The following is an 18230-nucleotide window of genomic DNA, read 5'->3' as shown; positions in this document are numbered from 1 at the left end:
ATTTTTGTTCTTATACTTTCAGTTTTATTTGGTCTTCTTTTTACTGAAGTGAAAGCTGAAGTTAATGATTTGAGTCGTTCTTCTGTTCTGATGCAGCTGTTTAGTGCTTCAAAATCACTCCCGAACTCTTGTTTTAGCAGAATGTCATAAATTACATGGTATGGTTTCATTTTTATTCAATTCAAAATATGTTCTGGAGTTCCCGTCGTGGCTCAGTGGTTAACGAATCCGACTAGGAACCATGAGGTTGAGGGTTCGGTCCCTGCCCTTGCTCAGTGGGTTAAAGATCCGGTGTTGCTGTGAGCTGTGGTGCAGGTTGCAGACGCGGCTCGGATCACGCGTTGCTGTGGCTCTGGTGTAGACTGGTGGCTACAGCTCCGATTAGACCCCTAGCCTGGGAATCTCCATATGCCGCGGGAGCGGCCCAAGAAATAGCAAAAAGACCAAAAAAATAAACAAACAAACAAAAAAATATGTTCTAATTTCCTTTTTTATTTTGACCACACCCATGGCATGTGGAAGTTCCTGGGCCAGGGATAAAACCCACACCACAGCTGTAACAGATCCACAGCAGTGACAATCCTTAACCTGCTGAGCCACCAAGGAAATCCTCTAATTTCTTTTTTGGTTTCTTCTTTGGCCCATATGCTATCTAGAAATGGATTGTTTAGTTTTAAACTATTTGAGGATTTTCCAGAGATCCTTCTGTTATTGATAGGTAATTTAAATTCCATTATTTATATTTTGTGTGACTTGAATCCTTTCAAATTCATTGAGACTTGTTTTGTGGCATAGAATATAGCCTATCCTGGTAAATACTCCATGTACATGTACACTTGAAAAGAATGTATATTTTGCTGTTATTGGGTGTTCTGTAAATGTCAACCAGGACAATTTGGTTGATAGTGTTGTTGATTTCTACTATATCCTTGCTGATTTTATGCCTACTCCTAAAGATTATTAAGAGAAGAGTAATTGTTGGAGTTCCCTGGTGGCTCAGCTCATTAAGGATCCAGCATTGTCACTGCTGTGGTGAGGGTCACTGTTGTGGTGAAGGTTTGATCCCTGACCTAGGAACTTCTGCATGTTTCAGGCATGTCCGGAAAAAAAAAATGTATTGAAATCTCTAACTAGAATAAATTGTGGATTTGTCTGTTTCTCCTTGCAGGCTTATCAGTTATTGATTCCTGTATTTTTTTTAGCTTTTATATTAGGTGCACAAACTTTTGGAATTGTTATGTCCTCTAATTGACCCCTTTGTCATTATGAAATTACCTTCTTTATTCCTGGTATCTTTGCTCTGAAAGCTACTTTGTCCAATATTAATATAGTTCCTCCACCTTTTTTTTTTTTGTCTTTTTGTAGGGCTGCACCTGCAGTATATGGAGATTCCCAGGCTAGGGGTCAAATTGGAGCTACAGCTGCCAGCCTACGCCACAGCCACAGCAATCCGGGATCCGAGCCAGGTCTGCAAACTACACCACAACTCAGGCAACACCAGATGCTTAACGCACTGAACAGGGCAGGGGATTGAACCCGCCCTCATGGGGATACTAGCCAGGTTTGTTACTGCTGAGCCACAATGGGAACTCCTCCTCCCCCTTTTTTTTGACTAGTGTTATTGTAGTACATCTTTTTTTTAACATACGTTTATTTTTAACCTATTTGTGTCTTTATTTTTTATTTTATTTTATTTTATTTTATTTTGGTCTTTTTAGGGCTGCACTTGCAGCATATGGAGGTTCCCAGGCTAGGGGTCAAATCAGAGCTCTAGCTGCCGGCCTACACCAGAGCCACAGCAACACGGGATCCGAGCTGCGTCTGCAACCTACACCATAGCTCACGGCAACGCCAAATCCTTAACCCACTGAGCGAGGCCAGGGATTGAACCCACGTCCTCATGGATGCTAGTTGGTTTCACTAACCACTGAGCCATGATGGGAACTCCTGTGTCTGTATTTAAAGAGTATTTCTTTTTTCTTTTCTTTTCATTTCTTTTCTCTTTTTTTTTTCCTTTTTTTTTTCTTTTTCTTTTTTTTGTCTTTTTCTCTTTTCTACGGCCGCACCTGCGGCATGTGGAGGTTCCCAGGCTGGGGGTCAAATCGGAGCTGTAGCCGCTGGCCTACACCACAACCACAGCAACGCGGGATCCGAGCCATGTCTGCCACCTACACCACAGCTCATGGCAACACTGGATCCTTAACCCACTGATCGAGGCCAGGGATGGAACCTGCAACCTCATGGTTCCTAGTCGGATTCGTTAACCATGCGCCACGATGGGAACTCCTGGTTTTTGTTGTTGTTGTTGTTTTTTGGACACACTCAGTGTTCGGAAGTTCTCAGGCCAGAAATCAAACCCACACCACAGCAGCAACCCAAGTCACTGCACTGACAATACCAGATCCTTGACCTGTTGCACCACAAGAGAACTCTTATTAAAGAGTATTTCTTGTAGGCAGCATATGGTTAGACCTTGTTTGTTTGCGTTTTTTTACCCAATCTGATCATCTTTACTCAGTAATTGGCATGTTTAGACCATCTGCATTTAGCAGGATTGTTGATAAAGTTCAGTTTGAGTCTGTCATCTTGCTATTTTTTTTCTATGTGCCCCATCTCTTTCTTGTTGTCTTTTTCCTCTTTTTCTGCCTTCTTTTGGATTAATCCATGCCATTTTAAATTCCATTTTATCTCCTTTGTTGGCTTATTAGCTATAACCTCTTTGTTATTTTAGCAGTTGCTTAAAGGTTGATAGTGTACATCCATAGCTTCTCAGTTTACCTTCAAGTGTTATTATACCACTTCACCAAGAGTATAAGAAACATATTAATATACTTCCATTTTTCTCTTCCTGGACTGCTATTGTTATTCTCCTTTTATCACACAATACATTGTTATCATTTTGTTTTAACAGTTACTTTTTAATACTTTATTTTTTAGAGCAGTTTCAGGGTCACAACAAAATTGAGCGGAAGAAAGGTATGGAGAATTCCTGTGATACATTTGTTACAATCAACAAATGTACATTGACACATCACTATCACCCAAAGTTCACAGTTTAGGTCAGGGTTCATTCTTGGAATTGTACATTCTATGAGTTTTAACAACTGTATTCACAATTATAGTCTCATCCGGAATAGTTTTATTGCCCTAAATAATCATCGGCAGTCTACCTATGCATTCCCCTCACTCTCAAAACCTGACAACACTGATCTTTTAACTGTCTCCATAGCTTTGCCTTTTCCAGAATGTCTTATAGTTGGAATCATACAATATGCAGCCTTTTCAGATTGGCTTCTTTCACTTAGTAATATGCATTATAAGTTTTCTCCATGTATTTTCATGGCTTGGCAGCTCATTTTTTCTTTAGCACTGAATAATATTTCATTGTGTGGATGTACCAGAGTTTATTCATTCAACCACTGAAGGACATCTTGGTTGCTTCCAAAATTAGGCAATTATGAATAAAGCGCTATAAACATCTAAATGCAGGTTTTTGTACAGACGTAAGTTTTCAACTCATTTGGATAGATACCAAGGAGTGTGATTGCTGGACCATATGGTCAATTATCTTCTTAAAATAGCTTTGACTTATAATTTACATACCATAAATTCACTCATTTTAAGTGTACAATTAAATGATTTTTAGTAAATTTACAGTGTTGTGCTGCTATCATCACAATCTGATTTTAGAACATTTCCATCACCCCAGAAAGATGCCTCATGCCCAGTTACAGTGATCTCCTGTTCCCAACCCCCAGGCAACCACTAATCTACTTATTGTCTATATACAATTGTCTTTCATGACAATTTCACATGAATGGGATCACAGAGTATATCATCTTTTTTTACTTGGCTTCTTCCATCTAGCATAATGTTCTTGACTTTCATCTATGATGTAGCATGTATCAGTACTTCATCCCTTTTTATTGTCAATTGTATTTTTCCTTTTAATTCAAATTTATAAAGGTGTAATTCATATACCATTAAAATTGCTCATTTTTAGTTTATAGTTTGATGGAGTTCCCACTGTGGCAGAGCAGGCTAAGGATCCGGCATTGCTGCAGCTATAGCATAGGTCACAGCTACGGCTCGAATTCGATCCTAGGCCTGGGAACTTCCATATGCCATGGGTGTGGCCAAAAAAAAAATTAAGTTCATAGTTTGATGAATTTTGACAAATGTATACTACCACAATCAAGACATACGTTTCCATTATCCCCAAATAGTTCCCTTGTACCCCTTTGAAGTGAATCCTTATCACCTCTAGCCTCAGAGAACCAATGTTCTGCTTGCTGTCATTAAAGATTACTTATGCTAGAGTTCCCATCATGGCTCAGTGGTTAATGAATCTGACTAGCATCCATGAAGCCACAGGTTCGATCCACAGCCTTGCTCAGTGGGTTAAGGATCCGGCTTTGCCGTGAACTGTGGTGTAGTTTGCAGATGTGGCTTGGATCCTGCATTGCTGTGACTGTGGTGCAGGCCAGCAGCTATAGCTCTGATCGGACCCCTAGTCAGGGAACCTCCATATGCTGCAGGTGTGGCTGTAAAAAGCAATAAATAAATAAAGATTACTTATGCCTTTCTAGAATTTCATATAAATGGAATCATAGAGCATACACTTTTTTTGTCCACTTCTTTTGCCCAGCATGTTTCTGAGATTTATTCCTGTTGATGGCATACCAGTGGTTCATTCCTTTTTATTGCTTGGTAGCATTCAGTTGCAAGGCTGTGTAGCAATTTATTTCCAGTTTGGGGCCGTTATGGATAAAGCTGCTATGAATATTTGTGTACAAGTCTTGGTGACAAAAATAATCAATAAACAATCTCTGATAGGAATAGAAAAGTGTTTTATTTGAGCCAAACTGAGTACTATATCCTGGAAGACAGCCTCTCAGATAACCCTAAAGAACTGCTGTGGGGAGTTCCCATTTTGGCGCAGTGGAAATGAATCCGACTAGGAACCATGAGGTTGCAGGTTCGATCCCTGGCCTCGCTCAGTGGGTTAAGGATCCGGCGTTGCCATGAGCTGTGATGTAGGTGGCAGATGCAGCTCGGATCCTGCATTGCTGTGTTTGTGGTGTAGGCCAGCAGCAACAGCTCCCATTGGACCCCTAGCCTGGGAACCTCCATATGCCACGGGTGTGGCCCTAAAAGGACAAAAGACAAAAGACAAAAACAAAAAAAAAACAAAAAAAAAACCCTGCTATGGAGAAACACGGTTTTCACACAGTTTTATATTTTGTCAGAACAAAAACATCAAACACGTCATGGATACATTCTTTCAAGATTTCCAAAAACAAACAAACGAAAAACCAGATTAGCATGTACACAGTCAATACTGGCCTTGGCACATAGGAAGGGAGTCTTATCATGGAAGGAGTATCAGTATTGGTGTTCCAGGAAGGTAGGCATTTAATCTTTATTTTTAACATGGACATTCTTTACTTCTGGTCGATGTATCCTTTTCTTTAATAATTAAAGCAGAGTTAAAATGTATGTTTGAGGCCACAAACAGGCTGTGGGACATAAAATTTGAGTTAATGTATGAGCCAGAATAACTTCCCCATACCTCAATATTTGAAAATTTCATTCATCAGTCTTTTTGCGGATTACGTTTTCATTTCTCTTGAGGGATGCCTAGGAATGAAATTGTTGAGTCATTTGGTAGGTATATGTTTAACTTTGTATATTTAACAAAAATTTTTTTCCCCACACTCACAGCATGTGGAAGTTCCTGAGCCAGGCACTGAACCTGAACCACAGCTATAACTAGAGCCACAGAGCAGTGACAACGCTGGATCCTTAACCCACTGAGCCACAGGAAACTCCTATATTTAACATTTTAAGAAACCATTGAATAGTACACCAAAGTGGTTGTACCATTTAAAATTCTAATATATGAGTTCCCACCATGGCTAGGCAGAAACAAATCTGACTAGTAACCAGGAGCACGCAGATTGGATTCCTGGCCTCGCTCAGTGGTTAAGGATCTGGCGTTGCTGTGAGCTGTGGTATAGGTCACAGACGGAGCTTGGATTTGGCATTGTGGCTGTGGCATAGGCCAGTGGCTACAGCTCCGATCTGACCCCTAGCCTGGGGCAGCCCCAAATATGCCATGGGTGCAGCCCTAAAAAGACTAAAATAATATGAAATGAAATAATAAAATACAATTCTAATATATGAGAGTCCCAGTGGCTCCACATCTTTAGCATTGCTTTTTAGGGCCAACCCTGCGGCATATGGAAATCCCCAGGCTAGGGGTCGAATTGGAGCTGCAGCTGCCGGCCTACACCACAGCCACAGCAACTCGGGATCCAAGCCACATCTGCGACGTACAACACAGCTCATGGCAATGCCAGATCCTTAACCCACTGAGTGAGGCCAGGATGGAACCCGCATCCTCATGGATACTAGTCGAGTTTGTAACCCACTGAACCACAATGGGAATTCCAGTATTGACTTTTAAATTTAGCAATTCTAGTGAGTTTATTTTTTATTTTTATTTTTTTTTTTTGTCTTTTTGCTATTTCTTGGGCTGGGCATATGGAGGTTCCCAGGCTAGAGGTCCAATCGGAGCCGTGGCCACCGGCCTACACCAGAGCCACAGCAATGCAGGATCCGAGCCGCGTCTGCAACCTACACCACAGCTCACGGCAACGCCGGATCGTTAACCCACTGAGCAAGGGCAGGGACCGAACCCGCAACCTCATGGTTCCTAGTCGGATTCGTTAACCACTGCGCCACGACGGGAACTCCTCTAGTGAGTTTATATGTTGGTATTTCATGGTGGTTTTCACTTGCATTTCCCGGATGCCCAATGATTTAAGCAGCTTTTCATTTATTTAATTACTATTCATATACCTTTCCTGGTGCAGTGTCTCTTCAAATCTTTTGCCTATTTTGTCATTAGATTGTTTTCTTATTTAGAGTTGTAAAATTTCTTTATATGTTCGGGGAGTTCCTGCTATGGTGCAGTGGGTTAAGAATCAGGTAGCTGTGGAGGCACTAGTTTAAGGATCTGGTGTTGCCACAGTCGTGGCTTGGATAAGAGCTGCAGCTCAGATTTAGTCCCTGGCCCAGGAACTTGCATATGCCATGGGTGTGGCCATAAATTTTTTCAAGTTCTTTATATGTTCTAGATACAAATTCTTTGTTAGACATAAGTATAGTGAATATTTTCTCCTTCTCTTTAGCTTCCCTTTCATTTTCTGTTCTTTTCTTTTTTCTTTTTCTTTTTTTTTTTTAGGGCTGCACCTGCAGCATATGGAAGTTCCTAGGCTAGGGGTCAAATTGCAGCTGCAGCTGCTGGCCTTCACCACAGCCACAACAATACCTGATCCAAGCCACATCTGTGACCTGCTTGCGGCAACACCAGATACTTAACCCACTGAGCAAGGCCAGGGATCAAACCTGCATCCTCATGGATACTAGTCAGGTTCTTAATCTGCTGAGGCACAACAGGAACTGCCTGCCCTTTTGTTTTCTTAAATAAAGTAGCATAAGTCTTTTTGCCTTTTCTTGGGCCACTCCCTTGGCATATGGAGGTTCCCAGGCTAGGGGTCTAATCAGAGCTGTAGCCGCCGGCCTACACCAGGGCCACAGTAACGCGGGATCCTAGCCGGGTCTGCAACCTGCACCACAGCTCACGGTAACACCGGATCCTTAACCCACTGAGCAAGGCCAGGGATCAAACTGGCAACCTCATGGTTCCTAGTCAGATTCGTTAACCACTGAGCCACAATGGGAACTCCAAATAGCATAAGTCTTTTTATTTTATTTTATTCTATTCTATTTTCTTGGCCTTGCCCACAGCATGTGGAAGTTCCTGGGCCAGGGATCAAAGACGCCTTAGCAGTGACCCAGGCCTCTGCAATGACATTGCTAGATCTTTAGCATGCTGTACCACAAGGGAAATCCAAAATAGCAGAAGGTTTTAATTTTGATGATGTCCAATCAAATTTTTCTTTTATGTTTATTGCTTTTTTTCTGTTTTTCTCTTTAGAGCTGCACCTGTAGCATATGGAAGTTCCCAAGCTAGGGGTCAAATTGGATCTTCAGCTGCTGACCTATACCACAGCCACTGTGACACCAGATCTGAGCCACATCTAAGACTTACACCACAGCTTGAGGCAAAGCAGGATCCTTAACCCAATGGGCGAGGCCAGGGATCAAACCTACATCCTCACAGACACTACGTTGGTTCTTTTTTTTTTTTTTTTTTTTTGGTCTTTTTTGCCTTTTCTAGGGCCACTCCCATGGCATATGGAGGTTCCCAGGCTAGGGGTCCAATCAGAGCTGTAGCTCCCAGCCTATGCCAGAGCCACAGCAACGCGAAATCTGAGCCGTGTTTGTGACCTACATCAGAGCTCACGGCAACGCCGGGTCCCCAACCCACTGAGCAAGGCCAGGGATCGAACCTGCAACCTTATGGTTCCTAGTCGGATTCGTTAACCACTGCGCCACAACAGAAACTCCACTATGTTGGTTCTTAACCTGCAAGCCACAACGGGAACTCCTTTATTGCTTTTCTTCATTCTCTCCTATGTAAGAGATCATTGCCTATATTATGTATTTTATAGCTTTTCTTACTATTGTGAATGAAAATTTTTATAATATATTTTACTTATTGCTTATATTTAGGAAAGTTGTTGATTTTGATATATTTTATAAGTAGCTGTCTTTCATGTAAACTTTTTTGTTTAATAACTTATAAGTTGATTCTCTTGGATTTTCATATCAACTGAAAATAATGAGTTTTGTCTTTACCTTGCCAATTTTTATACTTATTTTGATTTCTCATTTCATGGCATTGGTCAAGACTTCCAGTATAACGCTAAATAGTAGCTAAATTACCTATGAAGGTCTTGTGATTAGGTTTCAGGGAATAACAGTGAGACTGGCAAGAAGCTAGAGTTACTACAAGGGGAGACTCAATAGAACTTGGTTACTAACTGAATAAGGGCAATGAAAGAGAATCACAGGTTAGAAATAACTAGGATATTAAGCTTAAGAACAGGGAGAATGAAATTGCCATTGTCAGAAATGAGGAAGTGAAGACAGTTATTGGGGGGTATATAGTAAGTTCAATTTAAGATATTTTCAGTTTGATGAGTTCCTGTTGTGGCGCAGTGGAAACAAATCCGACTAGGAACCATGAGGTTCGATCCCTGGCCTCACTCAGTGGGTTAAGGATCCAGCGTTGCCATGAGCTGTGGTGTAGGTCTCAGACTCGGCTCGGATCTGGAGTTGCTGTGGCTGTGGCTGTGGCAGGTGGTTACAGCTCCGATTAGACCCCCAGCCTGGGAACCTCCATATGCTGCAGGTGCGGCCCTAAAAAAGGGACAAAAGATAAAAAAAAAAATTTCCAAGATATTTTTGCTTTGAGTTTACAATAGGGCTTTCATGCAGAAGTGTTCGGTAGGCAGTTAGAAATAGAGAACTGGAGTTTGGGTGAGAGGCCCGGGCTGGAGATGAAGATTTTAGAGTCATTAGCAAAGGTGATAGTTTTTTTTAAATTGAGGTATAGTTGATTTACAGTATTATATTAGTTTCAAACAAATGTGATAACTGAAACAATAATGTAGATTAGTTACCTGAAAGAAGGAATGTTAGAGTAAAAGAGAAAAGAGTTCAATATTGGGTCTCAAGGGTGCAAGCAGAAGGAAGTAGAGGAGCCAAAAAAAAAAAAAAAGAAAGAAAAGAAAAGAAGGATTTAGAACAGAAGAACATGTAGACTAGCCTTAAAAGTTTGGAGTTCCCTTCGTGGCGCAGTGGTTAACGAATCCAACTAGGAACCATGAGGTTGCGGGTTCGGTCCCTGCCCTTGCTCAGTGGGTTAACGATCCGGCGTTGCCGTGAGCTGTGGTGTAGGTTGCAGACACGGCTCGGATCCCGTGTTGCTGTGGCACTGGCGTAGGCCGGTGGCTACAGCTCCAATTCAACCCCTAGCCTGGGAACCTCCATATGCCGCGGGAGCAGCCCAAGAAATAGCAAAAAAAAAAAATAATAATAATAATAATAATAATAATAAAATAAAAAAATAAAGTGGAGGCACAGTTGTGGGGCTGAGCCTTAACTTGTGGGATCTGATGTTATTTCCAGGTAGACAGTGTCAGAATTGAGTGAAATATAGAACACCTAATTGGTGTCTGCTGAGATCTGGGGAGTTGTTTAGTGTACAAAAAACACACATACATTTGGAATACTGAAGTATTCTATGGGTAGAAGAAATGAGTATGTCCCTTTCACAGACTATCTACCAAAAATAACCCATGAAGAAATAGAAAATCTAAAAAGACCTATAACTACTAAGGAGAGTTAATCTGTAATTGAAGACTTCCCAACAAAAAAACACTAAGGGCCAGATGGCTACACTGGTGAATTCAATCAAACATTTAAAGAAGAATAAACACCAATCCTCCTCAGACTCTTCAAGAAAACCGAAGAGGAGGAAAGAGTTCCTAATTCATTCTATAAAGCCAGACATAGCTGATACCAAAGCTAGGCATAGACCTCACAAGAAAAGAAAACTACAGGCCAACATCCCTGATGAACATGGATGCAAAAATCCACATCCAAATACTAGCAAACTTATTTTGACAGCACATTAAATGGATCATATACAATGGCTGAGGGGGATTTATCCCTGGGATGCAAAGATGATTCAATGTATGCAAATCAATCAATGTGATATATGACATTAGTATAATAAAGGATTTAAAAATCACATGATCATTTCAATAGATATAGAAAAAGCATATCACAAAATTCAAAACTCTTTCCTAATAAAAACACTTAATAAATCAGGAATAGAAGGGAACTTCCTCAACATAATAAAGGCCATATGTGAAAAACCCACAGCTAACATCATATGCAATGGTGAAAGATTAAAAGTTTTTTTCCATAAGATCAGGAGTATCTTCCTTTGCTACTTCTATTCAACATAGTAGTGGACATCCTAGCCAGCAATTAGGCAAAAGAAAGAAAGAAAAGAAAAGAAGTAAAAGGCAACCAGTTTGGAAAAGAAGTAAAATTATCTCTGTTCACGGATGACATGAACTTATATGTAGAAAACCCTACAATGGAAAAGATTCTGAAAAAGTATATATATATATATATATATTCAAACGGAATCACTTTGCTCTACACCTGAAACATTGTATATCAATTACAGAGTAATAAAAAAAATTTTTAAAAGGAAACAACAAAACATTGTTGAACTAAATTAAATTAAATAAGAAATTGGAGTTCCTGTTGTGGCTCAGTTGGTTAAGAATACAACTAGTAATCCTAGCTGGAGACGGGATGAAGATAGCAGAATAGAAGGACTGGAGCTTACCTTCTCTCATAAAAACAACAAAATTACAACCAAATGGACTGGAAACTTTCAAAAAGATATCCTACTCCACAAGACAAAGAGGAGGCCACATCAAGACAGTACAAGGGGCAATTACACAATATAAGCAACCCCATGCCTGCCAGGTGGGCAGCCCAAAGACTGGAAAGTAACTGTATCACAGCGACTCACCTACAGAAGTGAGAGTTCTGAGTCCCATGTCAGGTTCCCACACCTGGGGATCTGGCATTTGGAGAAAGAGCCCCTGGAGCATCTGGCATTGAAGGCCAGTGGGGCTTATGCACAGGAGCTCCATGGGACTGGGAGAAACAGAGACCGCTTTCTTGAAAGGCGCACACAGGCTTTCATGTGCACCAGGTCCTGGGGCAAAGCAGAGGCTCCAAAGGAATCTGGGTTGGACTGGACTTCAGTTCTTGGAGGATCTCCTGGGAAAACAGGGGGTGACTGTGGCTCATTGTGGGGGAAGGACATTGGAGGCAAAGGTATCAGGAATATTCATCAGCATGTGTTCCTCTAGAGGTGGCCGTTTTGGGAAAATCTTCCCCCCACATCAGCGCTGAGAAGCCCCAGACCAAAAATAACCCAGGTGGGATCACAGCCCTACCCATCAGGCTGCCTAAAGACCCCCCAGGCACACAGCCAGGCTCTAATCTCACCCAGAGACAAAGCCCCACCCACAAGAAGGATAGGAATCAGCCTCACCTACCAGTGGGCAGGCACCAGTCCCTCCCATCAAAAAACCTACAGCAAGCCCGTGTACCAACTTCAGCCACAAAGGGGCGTAGACATCAAAAATAAGAGAAGCTACAACTCTATTGTCTACAAAAAGGACACCACACCAAAAACCTATAAAAATGAAAAGGCAGAGAACTTAAAACTCAGATAAGGGAACAAGAAAAAACTCCAGAAAAACGGCTAAGTGATACGGAGATTATCAGCCTCTAGGAAGAAGACTTTAGACTGATAATGCTGAAGATGATGCAAGACATTGGAAATAAACTGAAGGAAAAAACTGATAATTTACAGCAAACACTGAGCAAAGAAATATAAGATATAAAACTTAAGCAAGCAGAGATGCAAAATGCAATAACTGAAATTAAAAAATTCACTAGAGGGAGTTCCCGTTGTGGCTCAGTGGTTAAGGAATCTGACTAGGAACCATGAGGTTGCAGGTTTGATCCCTGGCCTTGCTCAGTGGGTTAAGGGTCTGGCGTTGCCGTGAGCTGTGGTGTAGGTTGCAGACGTGGCTCAGATCCCACGTTGAGGTGGCTCTGACGTAGGCTGGTGGCTACAGCTCCGATTCGACCCCTAGCCTGGGAGACTCCATATGCCGCAGGAGTGGCCCAAGAAATGGCAAAAAGACAAAAAAAAAATTCACTAGAAGCAACCAACATAAGAATATAGGAGGCAGAAGAACAAACAAGCAAGGTGGAGGATAGACTAGTGGAAATCACTGATGTGGAACAGAAAAGAGAAAAAAGATTTAACAAAAAAATTAAGACAGTCACAAAGAACTCTGGGACAACATTAAATGCACCAACATCATATTATAGGGGTGCCAGAAGGAAAAGAGAGAGAGTGGGACAGAAAAAATATTCTAAGAGACAACAGCCAAAAATTTCCCTAACATGGGAAAGGAACCACTCACGCAAATCCAGGAAGCACAACAATACCATATGAAATAAACCCAAGGAGGAACAACCTGAGACACGTATTAATCAAACTGATCAAAATTAAAGACAAAGAGAAAACCTTGAAAGCAGCTAGGGAAAAGAAACAAATAATATACAAGGGAACCCTGATAAAGTTATTGGAAAATTTTTCAACAGAAACTCTGCAGGCCAGAAGGGAGTGGCACCATATACCTAATGTGGTGAAAGGAAAAAACCTCCAACAAAGATTACTTTACCCAGCAAGGCTCTCATACATATTTGAAGGAGAAATCAAAAGCTTTACAGATAAGCAAAAGCTAAGAGAATTCAGCAACACTAAACCAGCTTTACAACAAATACTACAGGAAATTCTCTAGGCAGAAAAGAAAAGGCCATAACTAGAAACAAAAATACCACAAATCGGAGTTCCCGTCGTGGCTCAGTGGTTAACAAATCTGACTAGGAACCATGAGGTTGTGGGTTCGATCCCTGGCCTTGCTCAGTGGGCTAAGGATCCGGCGTTGCTGTGAGCTCTGATGTAGGTCCCAGACACGGCTCAGATCCTGCGTTGCTGTGGCTGTGGTGTAGGCCAGCAGCTACCCTCCAATTTGACCCCTAGCCTGGGAACCTCCATATGCCGCGGGAGCAGCCCTAGAAAAGGCAAAAAGACAAAAAGACAAAAAAAAGAAAAAAAAAACCCCACAAATGGCAAGGCTCACCAGTAAAGACAGGAAATCATCCATGCACAAATATGCTACCAAAATCAGAAATCATGAGAAGAGGAGGGTACAAATGCAGGACACTGGAGATGAATTTGCAATTAAGAGACCAACAACTTAAAACAATTTCATATATATATATGAAATTTTTATATATATATATATAAACTTCAGGGTAACTGCAAACCAAAAATCTACAATTTATAACACGCAAATAAGAAAAATCAACTCAAATACAACACTAAAGATAATCATCAAACCACAAGAGGAAAGAACAAGAGAAGAAGGGAAGAAAAAAGAGCATTAAAAACAAATCCAAAACAGTGAATAAAATGGCAATAAAAACATACATATCAATAATTACCTTAAAAGTAAGTGGACTAAGTGCCCCAGTCAAAAACATAGGCTGGTTGAATGGATACAAAAACAAGATCCATATATGTCTTCAAGAGACCCACTTCACTTCTAGGGACACATACAAATTGAAAGTGAGAGGATGGAAGAAAATATTCCATGCAAATGGGAACCAAAAGAAAGCTGGAGTAGCAATACTCATATCAGACAAAACAGACCTTAAAATAAAGAATATTATAAGAGACTAGGAAGGACACCACATAATGATCAAAGGATCAACCCAAGAACATATAACAACTGTAAATATATATGCACCCAACATAGGATCACCAAAATATATAAGGCAACTGCTAACAGCCTTAAAAGGAGAAATCAACAATAACACAATAATAGCAGGGGACGTTAACACCACACTTACAGCAATGGACAGATCATCCAGACAGAAAATCAACAAGGAAATACAGGCTCTGAATGAAGCATTAGACCAGATGGACTTAATAGATATTTATAGGACATTACATCCAAAAGCAGCAGAATACACATTTGTCTCAAGTGCACATGGAACATTCTCTAAGATTGATCAATCCTGGACTACAAATCAAGCCTGGGTAACTTTAAGAAAATTTAAATCATGTCAAGCATCTTTTCTGACCACAACACTATATGACTAGAAATCAACAATAGAAAAAAAATGCAAAAAATACAAACACGTGGAGACTCAACAACATGCTACTAAACAACCAATGGATCACTGAAGAAATCAAAGAGGAAATTAAAAAATACCTAGAAGCAAATGACAAAAATGATACAACACTCCAAAACCTATGGGATGCAGCAAAATCAGTTCTAAGAGGGAAGTTTATAGCAATACATGCCCACCACAGGAAACAAGAAAAAGCTCAAATAAACAAGCTAACTTTACATCTAAAGCAGCTAGAGAGATAAGAACAGCCAAGACCTAAAGTTAGTAGAAGGAAAGAAATCATAAAGATCAGAGAAGAAATCAATGAAATGGAAACAAAGATGGTGTTACTGTTGTGGCTCAGTGGTTAATGAATCCAACTAGGAACCATGAGGTTGCGGGTTCAATCCCTGGCCTTTCTCAGTGGGTTAAGGATCCCAGCATTGCCATGAGCTGTGGGGCAGGTCACAGATGCGGCTCAGATCCCGTGTTGCTATGGCTCTGGCATAGGCCAGCAGCTACAGCTCTGATTAGACCTCTAGCCTGGGAACCTCCATATGCTGTGAATGCAGCCCTAGAAAAGACAAAGACAAGAAAGAAAGAAAGAAAGAAAGAAAGAAAGAAAGAAAGAAAGAAAGAAAGAGAGAGAGAGAGAGAGAGAGAGAGAGAGAGAGAGAGAGAGAGAGAGAGAGAGAAAGAAAGAAAGAAAGAAAGAAAGAAAGAAAGAAAGAAAGAAAGAAAGAAAGAAATGAAGAAAACTATAGAAAAGATTAATGAAATGAAAAGTTGGTTCTTTGAAAAGATCAACAGAATTGATAAACCCTTAGTCAGACTTATCAAGAAAAGAAGACTCAAATCAATAAAATTAGAAATGAAAAAGGAGAAGGTACAACAGACGTCACAGAAATACAAAGGATCAGAGTTCCCATCATGGCGCAGTGATTAATGAATCCGACTAAGAACCATGAGGTTGCGGGTTCAATCCCTGGCCTTGCTCAGTGGGTTAATGATCCGGCGTTGCCGTGACCTGTGGTGTAGGCTGGTGGCTATAGCTGAGATTCGACCCCTAGCCTGGGAACCTCCATATGCCAGGGGAGCGGCCCAAGAAATGGCAAAAGACAAGAAAAAAAGAAAAAGAAATACAAAGGATCATAAGAGACTACTACAAGCAACTATATGCCAATAAAATGGACAACCTAGAAGAAATGGACAAATTCCTAGAAAAGTACAATCTTCCAAGACTAAACCAAGATAAAATAGAAATGATGAATGGATCAATCACAAGTAATGAAATTGAAACTGTGATTAAAAAACTTCCAATAAACAAAAGCCCAGGACCAGATGGCTTCACTGGTGATTTCTATCAAACATTTATTTTTTTTTTTTTTTTTTTTTTTTTTGTCTTTTGTCTTTTTGTCTTTTGTTGTTGTTGTTGTTGCTATTTCTTGGGCCGCTCCCGCGGCATATGGAGGTTCCCAGGCTAGGGGTTGAATCGGAGCTGTAGCCACCGGCCTATGCCAGAGCCACAGCAATGCAGGATCCGAGCCGAGTCTGCAACCTACACCACAGCTCACGGCAACGCCAGATCGTTAACCCACTGAGCAAGGGCAGGGACCGAACCCGCAACCGCATGGTTCCTAGTCGGATTCGTTAACCACTGCGCCACGACGGGAACTCCTCTATCAAACATTTAGAGAAGAGCTAACACCTATCCTCTGAAACTATTCCAGAAAATTTCAGAGGAAGGGACATCATCACCCTGACACCAAAACCAGACAAAGATACCACAACAAAAGAAAATTATGGGCCAATTTCACTGATGAACATAGATGTAAAAATCCTCAACAAAATACTAGCAAACTGAATCCAACAATGCATTAAAAGGATTGTATATCATGATCAAGTGGGATTTATCCCAGGGATTCTTCAGTATCCACAAAACAATCAGTGTGATACACCACATTAACAAACTGAAGAATAAAAACCATATGATCTTCTCAATAGATGCAGAAAAAGCCTTTGACAAAATCCAACACCCATTTCTGGTAAAAACCCTTCAGGAAATGGGCATAGAGGGAACTCACCTCAACATAATAAAGGCCATATGGAGTTCCCGTCATGGCTCAATGGTTAACGAATCTGACTAGGAACCATGAGGTTGCAGGGTCAATTCCTGGCCTCGCTCAGTGGGTTAAGGATCTGGCATTGCCATGAGCTGTGTTGTAGGTCCCAGATGAGGAGCAGATTCCGAGTTGCTGTGGCTGTGGTGTAGGCTGGCAGGTGTATCCCCAACTGGACACCTAGCCTGGGAATCTCCATATGTCACAGGTGTAGCCCTAAAAAAGCAAAAAAAAAAAAAAAAAAAAAAAGTCTACAAGCAATAAATGCTGGAGATAATGTGGAGAAAAGGGAATCCTATTACCCTGTTGGTGGGAATGTAAACTGGTGCAACCACTGTGAAAAACAGTATGGAGAGTCCTCAAAAAACTAAAAATAGAATTACCATTTGACCCAGCAATCCCACTCCTGGGCATCTATCCAGAGAAAACCATGACTTGAAAAGACATTGATACTCCAATGTTCATTGTAGTACCATATACAATAGCTAAGACATGGAAACAACCTAAATGTCCTTCGACAGAGGAGTGGATAAAGAAGATGTGGTAGGAGTTTCCGTCGTGGCTCAGTGGTTAACAAATCTGACTAGGAACCACGAGGTTGTGGGTTCAATCCCTGACCTCGCTCAGTGGGTTAAAGATCTGGCATTGCTGTGAGCTGTGGTATAGGCCAGCGGCTACAGCTCCGACTGGACCCTTAGCCTGGGAACCTCCATATGCTGCAGGTGTGGCCCTAGAAAAGACAAAAAGAAAAAAAGAAAGGAAAAAAAAAAAGAAGATGTGGTATATATACACAGTGGAATATTACTCAGCCATTAAAAGGAAAGAAATAATGGCTTTTGCAGAAACATGGATGGACCTAGAAATTATCACGCTAAGTGAAGTTAGCCAGACAGTGAGACACCAACATCATATGCTATCACTTACATGTGGAATCTAAAAAAAGGACATAATGAACATCTTTGCAGAATAGATGATGACTCACAGACTTTGAAAAACTTTATGCTTTCTAAATGAGACGGGGAGGGGGGCGGGGGGATGCGCCTGGGTTTTGGGATGGAGATGCTTTAAAATTGGGTTGTGATGATTGTTGTACAGCTATAAATGTAATAAAATTCACTGAGAAAAAAAGAATCCAACTAGTATCCATGACGATATGGGTTTGATCCATGGCCTTGCTCAGTGTGTTAAAGATCTGGTATTGTGACAAGCTGTGGCATAGGTCACAGATGTGGCTAGGATCTGGCATTGCTGTGGCTGTGGCATAGGCCAGCAGCTGCATCTCCAAATTGACCCCTAGCCTGGGAACTTCCAGGTGTTGCAGGTATGGCCCTAAAAAGCAAATAA

The sequence above is a fragment of the Sus scrofa genome, chromosome X (assembly GCF_054392235.1).
Source record: "Sus scrofa isolate SSC_HxYL_T2T_F1_AM1 chromosome X, Sscrofa_HxYL_maternal_Yorkshire_Landrace_v2.0, whole genome shotgun sequence".
In the NCBI taxonomy this organism is placed as follows: domain Eukaryota; kingdom Metazoa; phylum Chordata; class Mammalia; order Artiodactyla; family Suidae; genus Sus; species Sus scrofa.
The sequence above is the reverse complement of the archived record's forward strand: the minus strand, read 5'-3'. Positions refer to the sequence as shown.